Genomic DNA, 17,881 nt, shown 5'->3' with positions numbered 1-17,881 from the left:
AAAAATTGTAACTTACACATAGAAAAGTATTTACAAATTGTTTTACTGCTGCCAAAAAATCCAAATAAAAATTTTAAACCTTTTCACCAGCTAAAATGAGCTATTGCTTCTCTGTGGACAATAAACCCCCAATTTTTCAATGTGTTGTTAATAGCCACTGACATAAGAAATTGCTTCATCATCAATTTTGTTGAAAATGAGGTTGATTACTCTGACTTGCTGTTGCAGGCCTGAAACTGCTTTGAAATATTTTTTGCTCCTGCCTTAAAAGAAAAATGTAGCAAATTGTCGTGGGTCAGGTACAATTCTTTTAAACCCTAAAATTTACTGCTACCCCAAATTATTTTGCATATCTCAGACTGCAGAAATAAGCTACTGTTTTTTTATAAATTTGAGAATGTGAAAACAACCAGGCAAAGTAATAATAATAATAATAATAATAATAATAATAATAATAATAACAACTTTTTATTGCTGCCAAAAAAATAATAATTTAATCACGGCTAAAATAACAAGCCCTTTCTGTTTTATGATCCATACAGTCTGGGTCTTAGAATAGTGCTTCCCATTGCTTCTTCATTGCCATGAGACTTAATAATGTTTGGAAGAATAAATTTGCTTCTTCACTTTCCAAACACCAAACCTGTTGCAACTCCCCAAAAAGGGATAATTTTTGTACCACTGCTTGTAAAAATACATTGGGGCATTTCATATGCACAACATTTAAACCAACACATAGCAGAACAATAATAATAATAATCTCTATTTATATAGCGGCAACATATTCCGCAGCGCTTTACAGTTTAACAGTTCCAAACACAACAGTCATAAGTAACAATGTTAACAATATAATAATTAAAGCAAAACAAGATGACCCTGCTCATGAGAGCTTGCAATCTACAATGAGGTGGGGGAGATACAAAGTACTGGTGTGTATTTACAATGATGGTACCGCCATCTTGAGGGAGTGAGGGATGGATGGAGATAGTGAATGGGCTACACATGCACACATACACATAGAATGACTGTGATTAGTGAACGTGATAGGCCACTCTGAACAAATGTGTTTTGAGGGAGCGCCTGAAACTATGCAAATTGTGGATAGTCCAATTTTCTTGAGGTAGAGCATTCCAGAGGATTGGCACAGCGCAGGAGAAGTCTTGGAGTCGGGAGTGGGAGGTACGGATTAGTGCAGAGGTTAGTCGAAAGTCTTTTGCAGAGCGCAGCGGTCGGTTAGGCCGATAGACAGAAATGAAGGAGGAGATGTAAGGGGGTGCTGCACTGTGGAGAGCTTTGTGGGTGAGAACAAGTACTTTGAATTGGATCCTATAATGAATGGGCAGCCAATGTAAGGACTGGCGAAGAGCGGATGTGTCCGAGTACCGAATAGTCAGATGGATGATCCTGGCCACTGTATTAATTATGGACTGGAGAGGGGATAGTCAAGTTTTGATTGTCAGCTATATCAATTTGCTGTGAATTGAATTTCAAAAGAATCACTCATTACTATTTACAGCCTAATCAATGTTTAGGAGACTGTAAGATAAGTTCGGGAGTCCCACAGTCAATCATTTTGATCGTTACACATAAAATGTGTAACCTTTCTGAACCTGACATTAATGGCAAAGTCATTAAAGAAAAAAGAGACTACAAATTATCCCATTGCAAAAAATGGAATGTTTAAAATAAATAGTGATGAGCCTGTCAGGATCCTGTCAGTGCCGGCGTGCAGCCTCCGCTGAGCAGGGACTCACCCGCACTGTAGGGGGGCCCGGGGTCAGGTACAGCCGGAAAGTACAGATACACAGGACCTGTGGACGCTGAAGTTTAGCAAGCAGTCACAGGACCTACGGTCATGTGACTGCAAGGGGGCGGGGCTTAGCGTCCTGCTATCAGAGATGGCAGGACACTATACAGAAATACTCAGTCAGGCAAAACAGAGGTCATACACAGAGATATCAGTAAAGTACCAGGGATGAGACAGAACACATAGTCAGGGCCAAGCAGAAGTCAAAACCAAACAGACATAGAAGGTACCAATCAGAATCTAAAGCAATATCCAGAGAACAGACCGAGTCATACACAGAGAATCAAGCAACCAGAACACAGCACAAACACACTCAGGGGTCACTACACAATGCCAAGGGCGAAAGTATAACTGACGGGGATGAGAGTGTCCTGAGGCTATAAGAAGCCTCTTCCAGAGAGGCCACAATTATAGCCCCAGGTGTGCAGGTAAGCCTGCACTGGGATCACAACCTTTAACCCCAGAAATGGCAGTCATAAGCACTGGTTCCAGACATTAACCCCACGTGTGCGAGTCAAACCCGCACTGAGATCATGACAGAGCCAAATTCTGGACATCTGACTGGAAGTGTACAGGGGGCATGTCAATATGCTTGGCCAGCTTTTCCAAGTGCAGTAACATGCCTGCAGTGCACTTAGAGCCTAATTTGGAGAGAACTACAACACTAGATTTCACATGACTGGCACATAAGATTTCTATAAAAAGGGTATCACTTTTTATTGGGGGAACAAGTGCCAAATACATCTACTTCCATTTGTAATATGTGCTGATAGGTTCCGGTAACTGTTTTCCTTTAGCGTTTTCATTAACTCTCTTGGTTGATCACTGTACAGAAAACTAAGACCAATTCCCATCACACTGAGTGTGAAAGATCCTTAAAGATCCTTGAAGAAGTCTTGAAGATCCCTGGAGGGAGAGCAGCAAGAGAATCCAAAAATATATTGATTCCTTTTCTCTTTGGATCAAGTTCTAGATGTCAGATTCATACCATCCATACTACATAATGGGAGGAATAGGGCTAAGCAACAGCACATGTGAAAAAGACTTGGGTATACTAATAGATCACAGACTGAATATGAGTCAACAGTGTGATGCAGCAGCAAAAATGGCAAATGCAATTCTAGGATGTATTAACAGAAGCATACAGTCTAGATCAAGTGAAGTCATTATTTCCCTCTACTCCTCTTTGGTCAGACCTCATCTGGAATATTGTGTCCAGTTTTTGGCACCACATTTTAAAAAAGACATCAACAAACTGGAGCAAGTTCAGAAAAGAGCAACCAGAATGGTGACCGGTCTGCAAACCCTGTCTTATGAGGAAAGGTTGCAGGATTTGGGATTGTTTAGTTTGCAAAAGAGAAGACTGAGAGGAGACTTAATAGCTGTCTACAAATATCTAAAGGGCTGTCACATTGTAGAAGGATCAACTTTATTCTCATTTGCACAAGGAAAGACTAGAAGCAATGGGATGAAACTGAATGGGAGGAGACACAGATTAGATATTACAAAAAACTTTTTGACAGTTAGAGTGATCAATGAGTGGAACAAGCTGCCACGAGAAGTGGTGAGTTCTCCTTCAATGGAAGTCTTCAAACAGAGGCTGGACAGACATCTGACTGGGATGATTTAGCGAATCCTGCTTTGAGCAGGGGGTTGGACCAGATGGCCCAGAAGGTCCCTTCCAACTCTACGATTCTATGATTCTATGATACTAATGCACTCATTCATAATATTAAGACTACGAACAGGTGAGGAAAATAACATTGATTATTTCGCCATAATGCTAATTGTCAATGGGTGGGATTTATTATATACAGCAAGGGAACTGTAATTTCTTGGAGTTGATCTGTTGAAATCAGGAAAAATAATCATTACCCCTACTCCCTTTAAATTAGCCTGAATAGAGGCTTGCTAATAAAAGACATCACTATCAGTTGGACTAGTCCTGTACCTGCATTACTTAATAAAGACGCACTCCCATCAAATTTTTTGTGCTCTTAATATATTGCAATCATCATATTACACTGACAAGCAATGGTGTAACAATGTTTTCAACTTTTAACCTTCAGGCTCTATATCTACCATCCACTACTAGTGTTGAGCATTCCGATACTGCAAATATCGGGTATCGGCTGATATTCTCTGTATCGGAATTCCGATACTGAGTACCGATATTTTTTCAATATCGGATACTGGAATCGGAAGTCCCCATAATGCAATGAGCCACTGTTGTGGCTGTGATTGGCTGCTGAAATGATGTCATCATGATGCGTGGTCTGTGCGCATCAAGATGCGCGGTCTGTGCCGACTGCGGGGGGTCTGTGCCGACTGTTGGGGGTCTGTGTCGGCTGCCGGTGGTCTGTACGGGCCTCTTGGGGGTCTATACAGGCCTGTCGGGGGCCTGTGCCGGCTGCCGGTGGTCTGTACGGGCCTCTCAGGGGCCTGTGCCAGCTGCCGGTGGTCTGTACAGGCCTCTCGGGGGTCTGTACAGGCCTGTCGGGGGCCTATACCGGCTGCCGGTGGTCTGTACGGGCCTCTCGGGGGCCTGTGCCGGCTGTCGATGGTCTGTGCCGGCTGCCGGTGGTCTGTGCGGGCCTGTCGGGGGTCTTGTGTGTGTGCAGGCATCGTCCGATGGGACTACAAGTCCCATCGGGCGATGCCTGCTACAATGACAGTGATTGACACATTAGCCAATGATGGGACAGAAGTAGTCCCATCATCCGGCTTATGTGTTGAATGTAAAAAAAAAAACATACTACATACATGCTACATGTATACTACATTCATACAACATACATACATACTTCATACATACTTCATATATACTACATTCATACAACATACATACATACTACCATACTACATACATGCTACATATATACTACATTCATACAACATACATAATACATACAAACTACATATATACTACATTCATACAACATACATACATACTACATATATACTACATTCATACAACATATATACATACTACATACTACATGTATACTACATTCATACAACATACATACATACTACATACTACATACATGCTACATATATACTACATTCATACAACATGCATACATACTACATACATGCTACATATATACTACATTCATACAACATACATACATACTACATACATGCTACATATATACTACATTCATGCAACATACATACATACTACATACATACTACATATATGCTACATTCATACAACATACATACATACTACATACTACATACATGCTTCATATATACTACATTCATACAACATACATACATAGTACATACATACTACATACATACGTACATACATATATGCTACATACATACATACATTCAACACATTATTTGGATGATGGGACTACTATTGTCCCATCATTGGCTAATGTGTTAATCACTGTCATTGTAGCAGGCATCACCCGATGGGACTTGTAGTCCCATCGGACGATGCCTGCACACACACAAGACACCCGGCCGGCCCGCACAGACCACTGACAGCCGGCACAGACCCCCGAGAGGCCCGTACAGACCACCGGCAGCCGGCACAGGCCCCCGGCAGCCGGCACAGACCACCGACAGCGGGCACAGGCCCCCGAGAGGCCCGTGCAGACCACCGACAGCCGGCACAGGCTCCCGAGAGGCCCGTACAGACCACCGGCAGCCGGCATAGGCCCCCGGCAGCTGGCACAGACAACCGACAGCCGGCACAGGCCCCCAGAGGCCCGTACAGACCACCGGCAGCCGGCACAGGCCCCCGACAGGCCTGTACAGACCCCCGAGAGGCCCATACAGACCACTGGCAGCCGGCACAGGCCCCCGACAGTCGTCACAGACCCCCGAGAGGCCCGTACAGACCACCGGCAGCCGGCACAGGCCCCCGACAGTCGGCACAGACCCCCGAGAGGCCTGTACAGACTCCCGGCAGGCCCGCACAGACCCTGCCCGCACACACAGACACGCACAGTGTCCGCCCACGCACCGCCCACACTCTTCCTCCTCCCGAACAGGATGTACAAGGCAAGAAAGGGTTTTTTTTAATTCCGATATTTCTGTCCCATTGACTTGAATGGGACTTCCGGTATCGGAATCGGCGATACCCGATACTTTTTGTGTATCGGGCCGATCCAATCCGATCCGATATTTCTGAATATCAGATGGTATCGCTCAACACTATCCACTACTGCTTTGAATGTGAGCCTGCCATCATTTTATAGACAATCATCTTGGCTATCTCATACATAAATTTGACTTGCAACTATTTAGCATATGATTAGTTGTGCAGATTCTGATTAGTTATGCCGAGCAATTATGCTTTAGCCCTGCTATGTAAACCAAAAATTACGATCTCCTATGGGCCGGCGTTTATGCTAGGATCTCAATGACAGGCACGGGGATGTTCCACAGACTCCTGACTGTGATTGCAATGCATCGGCGCCCCGCGATCACATGACAGGAGTGTTAATGAGCGGACAGATTAAATCAGCTAACAAGTGCAGGGAAAGATGCAGGCTCACCACCAGAGCAAGGACACAACCGATGACGAATTTATACATCGGTTCTGAATGGGGTTAAGAGGATAAACATTTTGATGAGTGCCTTTCTTTAAGCCAAATAAATAATTGATGTGGACACATGGGGGTCAGCGGTTGCTCTAGTCTGCTGGCTCGAGATCGTATGGACCAGGAAGCATCCCACTGAATGCCCGCTCATCTTTTACTGTGGGCATAATGCTACTCAGGCAACACATGATGAGGGTAAAACAGTTTGGCAATACTTTATTGAACCACAAAACAGGCAAACAACACATAGAACAGTCCCAAAAAAATAACTAAGATGGTGCAAAATTACAGAGTCTAATTCTTCAGCTGTCTTGCTGGGATAAGAGCAGCAGTGACTTCAGAGCTTCCAGGGCCGACTACCCCCACATGTGGCTTACACAGAGAGGAGATAATGACAAGCTTCGGAAGATCACGTGAAGTCATTATTGCCCTCTACTCCTCTTTGGTCAGACCTCATCTGGAATACTGTGTCCAGTTTTGGGCGCCACATTTAAAAAAAGACATCAACAAACTGGAGCAAGTTCAGAAAAGAGCGACCAGAATGGTGACCGGTCTGCAAACCCTGTCTTATGAGGAAAGGTTGCAGGATTTGGGAATGTTTAGCTTGCGGAAGAGAAGACTGAGAAGACTAAATAGCTGTCTACAAGTATCTCAAGGGCTGTCACATTGTAGAAGGATCATCTGTATTCTCATTTGCACAAGGAAAGACTAGAAGCAATGGGATGAAACTGAATGGGAGGAGACACAGATTAGATATTAGAAAAAACTTTTTGACAGTTAGAGTGATCATTGAGTAGAACAGGCTGCCACGAGAGGTGGTGGATTCTCCTTCAATAGAAGTCTTCAAACAGAGGCTTGACAGACATCTGTCTGGGATGATTAAGCGAATCCTGCTTTGAGCAGGGGGTTGGACCAGTCGGCCCAGGAGGTCCCTTCCAACTCTATGATTCTATGACTCTATGATAAGATGACAGTCCATTGAGGTACAAGGCCAGGTGACCAGAGGTCACAACCTGGTTCCTCCGAACATCTCCATGGAGCCAGGTGACCAGCGGGTCCCAATCATGGCTTTCTCAAACAAATCAATGGGGCTCAAGTGACCGATGGGTCCAAATCTGGATAATTAAAATAAAATGCTGTGTTGTCACAGTTAGCATGTAATGTTATATTATATAAGGGTAATACATGGTTAACCACAGCTTTTGCATGTATGCTGATTTGCTTGCCTAGCCTGTATTTGTTGAACATTGTTTCTATTATGGGTTTATAAAGGATTCTCTTTAGATATTTTTTATTCTTCCTTAGACTAGGGTTCTCTATATACTAGCATTCTCCATACATACTATCCATTTTCAGTTATCATTTACCAACATTCAGATTGGTAAAATGTGGACTGTCCACTTTTTAATATAACTGCCACATTTCAGACTGGGACATGTCGATCTGCTTCCGAAAAAGACAGGCCTAACAAATTTGGCAAGTATGCATTATACAATTTAATATATTCAGTTTAAATTAACTTCTTAATTTAATGTTTGAACATGTACAGTATGTCTAGATTACACCCTACCCTAATTATGAAGAACCTTCAGTGAAATGTTAAGATTAGTAAGCTTTATTTCGTCTCCTAAATCTATGCTCAGCTTTCAGCACCCTTGATGACTTTTGACTACCACCAGAGCTGCCACTAGCAATTTCAGGGACCCAAACTGGCAAAATTTTTGGGCCCCCTTAACCGCTTTACCCCCAAGGGTGGTTTGCATATTAATGACCAAACCAATTTTTACATTTCTGACCACTGTCCCTTTATGAGGTAATAACTCTGGAATGCTTCCATTGATCTCAGTGATTCTGACATTTTTTTCTCATGACATATTGTACTTCATGATAGTGGTAAAATTTATTTGATATGACTTGGGTTTATTAGTGAAAAAAGTGGAAATTTGGCAAAAATTCTGAAAATTTTGCAATTTTCCAACTTTGAAATTTCATGCCCTTAAAAAAGAGAAATATGTCACACAAAATAGTTAATAAAAAACATTTCCCATCTGTCTACTTTACATCAGCACAATTTTTTATCTAAATTTTTTTTTATTAGGAAGTTAAAAGGATTAAAAGTTGACCAGTGATTTCTCATTTTTACAACAACATTTTTTTTACGGACCACACCACATTTGAAGTCACTTTGAGGGGTCTATGTGATAGAAAATACCTAAAAGTGATACCATTCTAAAACCTGCACTCCTGAAGGTGCTCAAAACCACATTCAAGAAGTTTATTAACCCTCCAGGTGCTTCACAGTAATTTTTGGAATGATTAAAAAAAATTAACATTTAACTTTTTTTCACAAAAAAATTACTTCAGATCAAATTTGTTTTATTTTACCAAGGGTAACAAAAAAAATTGGATGCCAAAAGTTGTTTTGCAATTTGTCCTGAGTACGCTGATACCCCATATATGCACGTAAGCGACTGTTTGGGTGCATGGCAGAGCTCGGAAGGGAAGGAGCGTCATTTGACTTTTCAATGCAAAATTGACTGGAATTGAGATTGGACGCCATGTCGTGTTTGGAGAGCCTGTGATGTGCCTAAACAGTGGAAACCCCCCACAACTGACACCATTTTGGAAAGTAGATGCCCTAAGGAACTTATCTAGATGTGTGGTGAGCATTTTGAACCCCCAACCTCTATCCCTCAAACCTTCCACAGTCCCACCGCCCACTCTTGAAAAAACTTAACTTCTGCACCACATCCTCACCAACCAGACATTAACAGTTCTCATCAAACATCATTTCACATGCATAGCCAGCAGCTTTTGTTTTGGGAAAAAAATTTTTTGAAGCCGCTACCACGTCAAGGCAGATTCTTTTGGTAATGCCCTATAATTATGTAACTTATTAAAAATTTCTTAAAATATCCAATACTCTTTTTACTAATCCTCCATGGCTGGATCACATATTACCACCACATAGTGACCGAATACTACCACCTACAGGGGAGAAATACCACCACACCATGACCAGACCACATATTACCACCATATAGTTACCCAATATTGCCAAATACAAGGGAGAAATACAACCACACCATGACCAGACAACATATTACCACCACATAGTGACTGAATACTACCACATACAAGGGAGAAATACAGCCACACCATGACCAGATCATGGATTACCGTCACATTGCAGATGTACAATACCACACACAAGGAACAAATACCGCCATGCCGTGACCAGAAAACATATTACCATCACAGAGAGGCCGAATACTATAATGCTGATCATTAATACAAAAACACTATACTAATTCCCATTATACACAGGAGCTCTGTATTTACTGTCAGCTCCTAGAATGCTCCCAGCCAACAGCGCTGAGGTGTGCGCTGCAACACACAACATTTTAGTGCACGATGGGGCCCGGTGAACAGAAGCATAAGAGGGATGGCCCGGACCCACCTCTGTACTACTGCTCTCCAGGCCTCACACAACAGTAAGGGCAGTAATGACCTGATGGTGGCCCTGACTACCACTATTGAATATTTCTTCATTGTGTATAATAAATTGGCCTGGCACTTCTATTAGTATGTCTCTTATCAGATGTTCCCTTTAGCTCAGGATGTACAAAATGTACTTCCAAGATGAGACACTTTTGTTAATATGGCACATTTCAAGACTGTCTAGTCTAAGTCTAAGCTGTCTAAAAAACAGGTTGGATTACTAAATCTTTTCCTATGTCTTTTAATGGTTTTAGTCAACAATACAGTATATGAACAAAAAATATGAATAGCATGGACACAGAGATTTAACTATACTGTGGATAGGTGATAACTTGATTTTCCATGAGGATCTCACCACAAGGAATGTCCCTGATCAAAATAATGGAGCCTTGAAATGCAGGGGTTGAATAAAGCAGTAGGCATGCATTTCTGCTATCACTCCATTCATTGTCAGCGGTTGCCAAGAATAGTGATCACCTATTTCCAGAAGTCTAGCAGACAATGAATACAATAGTGGCACGCATACAGTGGGGCAAAAAAGTATTTAGTCAGTCAGCAATAGTGCAAGTTCCACCACTTAAAAAGATGAGAGGCGTCTGTAATTTACATCATAGGTAGACCTCAACTATGGGAGACAAACTGAGAAAAAAAAATCCAGAAAATCACATTGTCTGTTTTTTTTTCATTTTATTTGCATATTATGGTGGAAAATAAGTATTTGGTCAGAAACAAGCAATCAAGATTTCTGGCTCTCACAGACCTGTAACTTCTTCTTTAAGAGTCTCCTCTTTCCTCCACTCATTACCTGTAGTAATGGCACCTGTTTAAACTTGTTATCAGTATAAAAAGACACCTGTGCGCAACCTCAAACAGTCTGACTCCAAACTCCACTATGGTGAAGACCAAAGAGCTGTCAAAGGACACCAGAAACAAAATTGTAGCCCTGCACCAGGCTGGGAAGACTGAATCTGCAATAGCCAACCAGCTTGGAGTGAAGAAATCAACTGTGGGAGCAATAATTAGAAAATGGAAGACATACAAGACCACTGATAATCTCCCTCGATCTGGTGCTCCAGGCAAAATCCCACCCCGTGGGGTCAGAATGATCACAAGAACGGTGAGCAAAAATCCCAGAACCACGCGGGGGGACGTAGTGAATGAACTGCAGAGAGCTGGGACCAATTTAACAAGGCCTACCATAAGTAACACACTACGCCACCATGGACTCAGATCCTGCAGTGCCAGACGTGTCCCACTGCTTAAGCCTGTACATGTCCGGGCCTGTCTGAAGTTTGCTAGAGAGCATTTGGATGATCCAGAAGAGTTTTGGGAGAATGTCCTATGGTCTGATGAAACCAAACTGGAACTGTTTGGTAGAAACACAACTTGTCGTGTTTGGAGGAAAAAGTATGCTGAGTTGCATCCATCAAACACCATACCTACTGTAAAGCATAGTGGTGGAAACATCATGCTTTGGGGCTGTTTCTCTGCAAAGGGGCCAGGACGACTGATCCGGGTACATGAAAGAATGAATGGGGCCATGTATCGTGAGATTTTGAGTGCAAACCTCCTTCTTTCAGCAAGGGCATTGAATATGAAACGTGGCTGGGTCTTTCAACATGACAATGATCCAAAGCACACCGCCAGGGCAACGAAGGAGTGGCTTCGTAAGAAGCATTTCAAGGTCCTGGAGTGGCCTAGCCAGTCTCCAGATCTCAACCCTATAGAAAACCTTTGGAGGGAGTTGAAAGTCCGTGTTGCCAAGCGAAAAGCCAAAAACATCACTGCTCTAGAGGAGATCTGCATGGAGGAATGGGCCAACATACCAACAACAGTGTGTGGCAACCTTGTGAAGACTTACAGAAAACGTTTGACCTCTGTCATTGCCAACAAAGGATATATCACAAAGTATTGAGATGAAATTTTGTTTCTGACCAAATACTTATTTTCCACCAAAATATACAAATAAAATGAAAAAAAACCAGACAATGTGATTTTCTGGATTTTTTTTTCTCAGTTTGTCTCCCATAGTTGAGGTCTACCTATGATGTAAATTACAGACGCCTCTCATCTTTTTAAGTGGTGGAACTTGCACTATTGCTGACTGACTAAATACTTTTTTGCCCCACTGTATATGGCTGCCACTCATAAGGGACTGTTGAGAATACTTATTCTCAGGAATGGGTTTTCTTTTTTTGCAGGATTTTTTTGTCGTTCAAAATAAAGAAGAGGCATTGCAACCATGGATAGATTACTGTAGTCTAAATAATAACAAAGTCAGATATAAAAATAACTGTTTGTCAGGTTAGAGGATGCCCAGCTGTAAACTCATTTGACACTGTTCTACCAGATGCAAGGAAAGAATTTGAATATCTAAGGCTACTTTCACACATCAGGTTTTCGGCGTCAGGCGCGATCCGGCGTCGTGCCAGAATGCCGGATCCGGCAAATGTTTTGTAAAACCTGATGTGCCGGATCCGGTTTTCTGCCGGATCCGTCTTGTTCTTGACAGACAAAACCGGATCCGTCTCATCCGGTTCATCCGTTTTTCTATCCGTTTTTCGACGGATTACGCCGGATCTGGTTTTTAAAATTGACCCTTGTGGCCTTCCGAACGGGATTGGCTACTGGAAAACTATATATAGCATGTTCCTACAGCCCTTCTTTGACAGGTTGTAGTGGGCAGAGCTACTGAGCATGCTCAGACCAAAAAAAACGGATACGGCCACCGGATCCGGCTTTCGCCGGATCAGGCGCATTGCGGCGCTCATAGGCTTTCATTGTGTGAAAAAAACGGACGTGCCGGATCCGGCTTGTCCGGCTTTTTCGCCGGAGACAAAAAACGTTACAGTAGCCGTTTTTTCCAGACGCCGGATCGCGACACATTGCCGGATCCGGCGAAAACCGGATGAAACGCATGGCCATCCGGCGCGATCCGGCGCAAATGCAAGTCAATGGGGGGGAACCGGATCCGGCATTGCATTTCGCCGGATCCGGTTTCTGTCAAAAGCGCCGGATCGCGCCTGACGGCGAAAACCTGATGTGTGAAAGAGGCCTAATGCCGCATCCCTAAACACCTTACATATGCAATTCTGTTATGGACACCTTCAGGTTTAATTCGGGTGCAATTTGTGCAGCACTAGACCCCTTTAACTTTGCGATGAAGAAAACAGACGGGTTTTCAAATATAAAGTCTTGTTTACTGTAGTTGAAACATACATACAAGGGGTGGCAAGAACAATGCTTGGCTTTCTCTTCTGCACACTACAGGGGCAAATTTGTAGTGGTTATGGATGGCAGCACATTACTATTGAAGAACGTTACATGTGCATAACAGAATACGCTAGGGACCTCCATCTTCCCGATACAGGGCAACATGAGTCAATGTGTTACTCTGTGCCCACTGCACCCAACTGCACTCTGTGAATGGTGTAAGGAAGCTCTAACTAGCGACAACCTTATGGACATTCCCCAGCCTGGCTGGTCCCGTATTCTTCCACTAAGAACTCCAGGACTGGCTGACACTGAGATTTTCTTTTTACTTCTTGCTTAGGTGCCCCAACTTCCCTGCTATGAGGAAAACTACAGCCATGGTAGATTGCTTGCTGAATAATGTGCTCCCTTGCAGTTCTTTTTGTTTATGCACAGCAAATGATGGCAGAACTCTCTGAGGGTTTCCTTTCTTTCTCTCTTTTTCTCTTTAAATTGACTATAAAACCAGGAACTAAAACACCAGTGCTCATTACTCCTCCCCAACTCTGGGCTTGTCCTACAGTTAACCCTGCCACTAGAGTTGAGCGAAACGGGTTGGTCAAATTCATAAGTCGCCGACTTTCACTGAAGTCGGGTTTCATGAAACGAAACCCGACCATAGCGTGAGGTCGGCCACGAGGTCAGCGACCAGAGCGCCAAAGTCGCATTTCAAATGATGCTTCCGGCGCCCTTTTTCAGCCAATGATGGAAGACACACACTGTGGGCAACACGATGACATGGGCATCAGTCACCACCATCTTTGAGAAGGGCATTCAAGTGATTGGCTTGCTTTGTGTGGCGTCACAGGGGCTATAAAAGGGCGTGCACGCCGACCGCCATCTTACGTCTGCGGATATTAGCATTAGGGAGAGGTTGCAGTTGATGATTCTGAATAAGGAAGAGCGTTAGGCAGGGAAGAAGAACAAAAAACTGCTTCTGCTGTTAGCAATTTCCACTGTACAACACAACAGTTTGTGTGCAGTGACAGGGGAGGCTATATTTTTTGTGCATCAGCTCTGTTGGTTATTAGGCTGCCTTATAAGGCTCCCTGATAGCTGCATTGCTGTTTGCACACTGCTGTGCAAACTGCTTTTTTAAAAGCAAAAATACTTTTCTTCCTCTTTTCTGCACAGTTACCAAACGTTCATTTTTCCACACTTTGTGTGCAGCAGTCCTGCTTATTAGGCTGCCTGCTGCCATACTTGGGCAGAGAGCATCATTGTTGGCCTCCTAAAATCTCTATGGAGCTTCTAATTCTCCCCAATACTATATACACACCTTGTGCATGGTCATACACCTGCCTATTTCAGCCTGTTAAATTGAGGTGCAATCTATAGTGGGCCTGAGATAATAGTTCAGCCTCCTAAAATCTCTAGGGAGCTTCCAATTCTCCCCAATACTATATACACACCTTGTACTTTGCCATACACCAGCCAATTTCAGCCTGTTAAATTGAGGTGTAATCTATAGTGGGCCTGAGATAATAGTTCAGCCTCCTAAAATCTCTAGGGAGCTTCCAATTCTCCCCAATACCATATACACACCTTGTACTTTGTCATACACCAGCCAATTTCAGCCTGTTAAATTGAGGTGTAATCTATAGTGGGCCTGAGATAATAGTTCAGCCTCCTAAAATCTCTAGGGAGATTCAAATTCTCCACAATACTATATACACCTTGTATCTTGTTTTACAGTACCATATAGCTGTTGGCATTTTGGGTACATTTTTCCAAAAATGAGGAAGTATGGTGGAAGAGGCCGTGGAAGTGGGCGGGGGTTGCCAGCTGGTACTGATGGTGGTGGGGGTGGTGGTGCATCTGCTGGTAGTGGCAAAAGCACAATAGCACCTAAGGCAGGAGGTGTTGAGTCTGCATCATCGTCTGGCTCCACAAGGCCTCGAAGGTTCCCTTTTCTGGGAGTAGGTAGACCGCTTTTAAAGCCTGAGCTTCAGGAACAAGTTTTGGCTTACATTGCTGACACAGCCTCCAGCTCTATCACCTCCTCTTCTGAAGTTTCAAAAAATAAAAGCACTGAGTCGTCATTGGAGGCCCATGGTCATGAACCACACCTTTCCTTGTGTCCTTCACCCCAACCAAAATTGAAGGATGCGGCAGGCCACACTACAGATTACTCCATGGAGCTGTTTTCACATACCATGCCAGGGTTATCAAGTCAAATCGTGAATTACCCAGGCCAAGATAAATCTGACATGAGGTACACTGATGCACAGCCACTGATAGATGATTCTGCTGGTACATTCACTCAGAGCACTACATTGTCCTCGCAGTGTACTGAGGCAGAATCTGACCCTGATGAAACTCAGGTGCCCCTTCCCACATACTATACCACCATACACGGTGACAGAGAGGAAGGTGCACATGACATTGAAGAGGAGGTGATGGATGACCCAGTTGTTGACCCAGATTGGCATCCATTGGGGGAAGAGGGTGCCGCTGCCAATAGCTCAGAAGAGGAGAAGGAGCATCCGCAGTGGGCATCGACATCACGTCAGCTGTTATCTGGCAGGCCGGAACAGTCCAAAAACAGGATACAAAAACCAAAAGAGTTGCAGGACAGCTTGGCCAGACGGTCAAAATAGCACAGCGTGCAAGGCCTCAAAATGTCTTCCATAGTAGGAAGAGTGCAGTGTGGCACTTTTTTGAACAAAATCCTAATGATCAGGCAAGGGTTATCTGTAAGAAGTGCGCAAAGACCTTTAGCCGAGGGAAAAATCTGAGAAATTTGAATACCAGTTGCATGGTAAGACATTTAACCACCATGCACTTGCAAGCGTGGACGGACTACCAAACCTCATGTACCACATGTGCAACTGCTCCCAAAGAAGGTAGTCAGCAACACTACATTGTTTCCCCCACTGTAAGCCCACCAGTTAGCACACCACCAGCAGCAAATGTTGAGTTGTCGTCGCAAGGGCAAATCAGTCAGGGAATCACACTGTTATTGCAATGAAAGACTGAATCTAGGCCATCAGAAAGAACACCAACTCCATCACCATCATCAACCCTCTCTCAGTCCGCCATGTCCACTGCTAGTTTGACCATATGCAGCTCTCAAGTCCAGCTCACCCTACCAGAGACTATGAGTAGGGCAAGAAAGTACTCATCCTCTCATCCGCGTACCCTGGGTTTGAATGACCACATTGCCAAACTAATCTTGTTAGAGATGATGCCCTATCGGTTGGTTGAAAGCGCAACTTTCCGCGAACTCATGGCCTACGCAGTACCACGCTATGACCTACCCAGTCGCCACTTCTTTTCTCGCAAAGCTATCCCAGCCCTCCACCTTCATGTGAAAGACCGCATTGTACATGCACTCAAGCAATCAGTGAGTGGAAAGGTGCACCTCACAACTGATGCATGGTCCAGTAGGCATGGCCAGGGCCGTTACGTGTCCATCACTGCGCACTGGGTTAATGTGGTGGATGCAGGGTCCACAGGGGACAGCGTTGGTGGGACAGTGCTGCCTAGCCTATGGTATAGGAAACAGTTGGCTTAGGAGTTCGACCCTCCTCCTCCAGAAACGAAAGCTCGTCCACAGAACGCAGTCGCACGAGCACTCCATCCGCACCTGCCAGTGTTGCACACGAGGTGTCCCCCTATCGATCAGCTAGTGGAAAGCATCAGCAGGCTGTGTTGAAGATGATGTGTTTGGGCGACAGACACACCACGGAGGTACTGGCCGACTACTTTCAGCGACAAACTGAGTCATGGCTGGGCAGTAGGGTGACCACAAAAAATCGATGTCGGAATTTTGTCCGCCTGGACCCCACAAAATGATTCCCCTTTCCAGATATTGAGATAGCCAAAATTTGAGCACGATCAAACGACGTTAACCCGTGCCGCTCGCCACTCAAAGTTTGAAAAAATCCAAATTTTTGGCCAAAAAGCTGACATATGGAGCCATAACTCCAGAACGGTAAATAATAAAAACACGCTTAATATCTCAAAAGAAAGCTAATGTTGTTCTTCAAAATTTATATTTTATACATAATAGTTGTTATTTTAAGTCAAACTGAGTTACAACAGCTTTTAGCCCCAAGAACGTGACCTGGTACCACTAGGAGCAATGGAGCATACTTCGTATATTTTGTTATTAAGTGATACATTTTTTTTTTTGGTATATTTTTGAGTTTAAAGTAGAAATATAACAAAAAAACAAGTAATACTGATAAGTCTAATGACATTTTTTATTTTAAAATAAAAAAATGAGGTATATAATACATACAAAACAGACACAGAAAAGATACAGACGTAGTACCTACATGAGTTGATAATTTTACATAGTTATCTAATCTATTCTAGAGCTTTTGTTAAAGTAGTTTTTGAAAGGTCAGAATATAATGTTCGGCATTTGCTTACAACTTGCAGGACATATTGCTTTTGTTCTTCATCTTTTGTCAGAAGGTCGTTAAAGTCGGTTATTAATTTAACACCACGCTGAGCCATATCATTAACTACTTTTAATGTTTTGACAATTTTCAATCCTTCTTGGAAGTCATTATTTTGAGGCCAGGTGTTTGGTGTTTTAGCAGAATAGTAATAATACATAGGTACTAAATTACCTACTTCTAATTATCAATAGATATTATTTTAAGAATATAAACTCAATCACAAAGATGCCAAATGATGCTCTCATGTACAATTTTCTTTCAATTATAATGAAACTATTTACTTATTTGTTTATCTGCTTTTTAGAATAATAATAATAATAATAATAATAATAATAATAATAAAA

The sequence above is a fragment of the Dendrobates tinctorius genome, unplaced genomic scaffold (assembly GCF_039654945.1).
Source record: "Dendrobates tinctorius isolate UK_male_01 unplaced genomic scaffold, ASM3965494v1 ptg000250l, whole genome shotgun sequence".
NCBI lineage: Eukaryota > Metazoa > Chordata > Amphibia > Anura > Dendrobatidae > Dendrobates > Dendrobates tinctorius.
Note: the sequence above shows the minus strand (reverse complement) of the source record.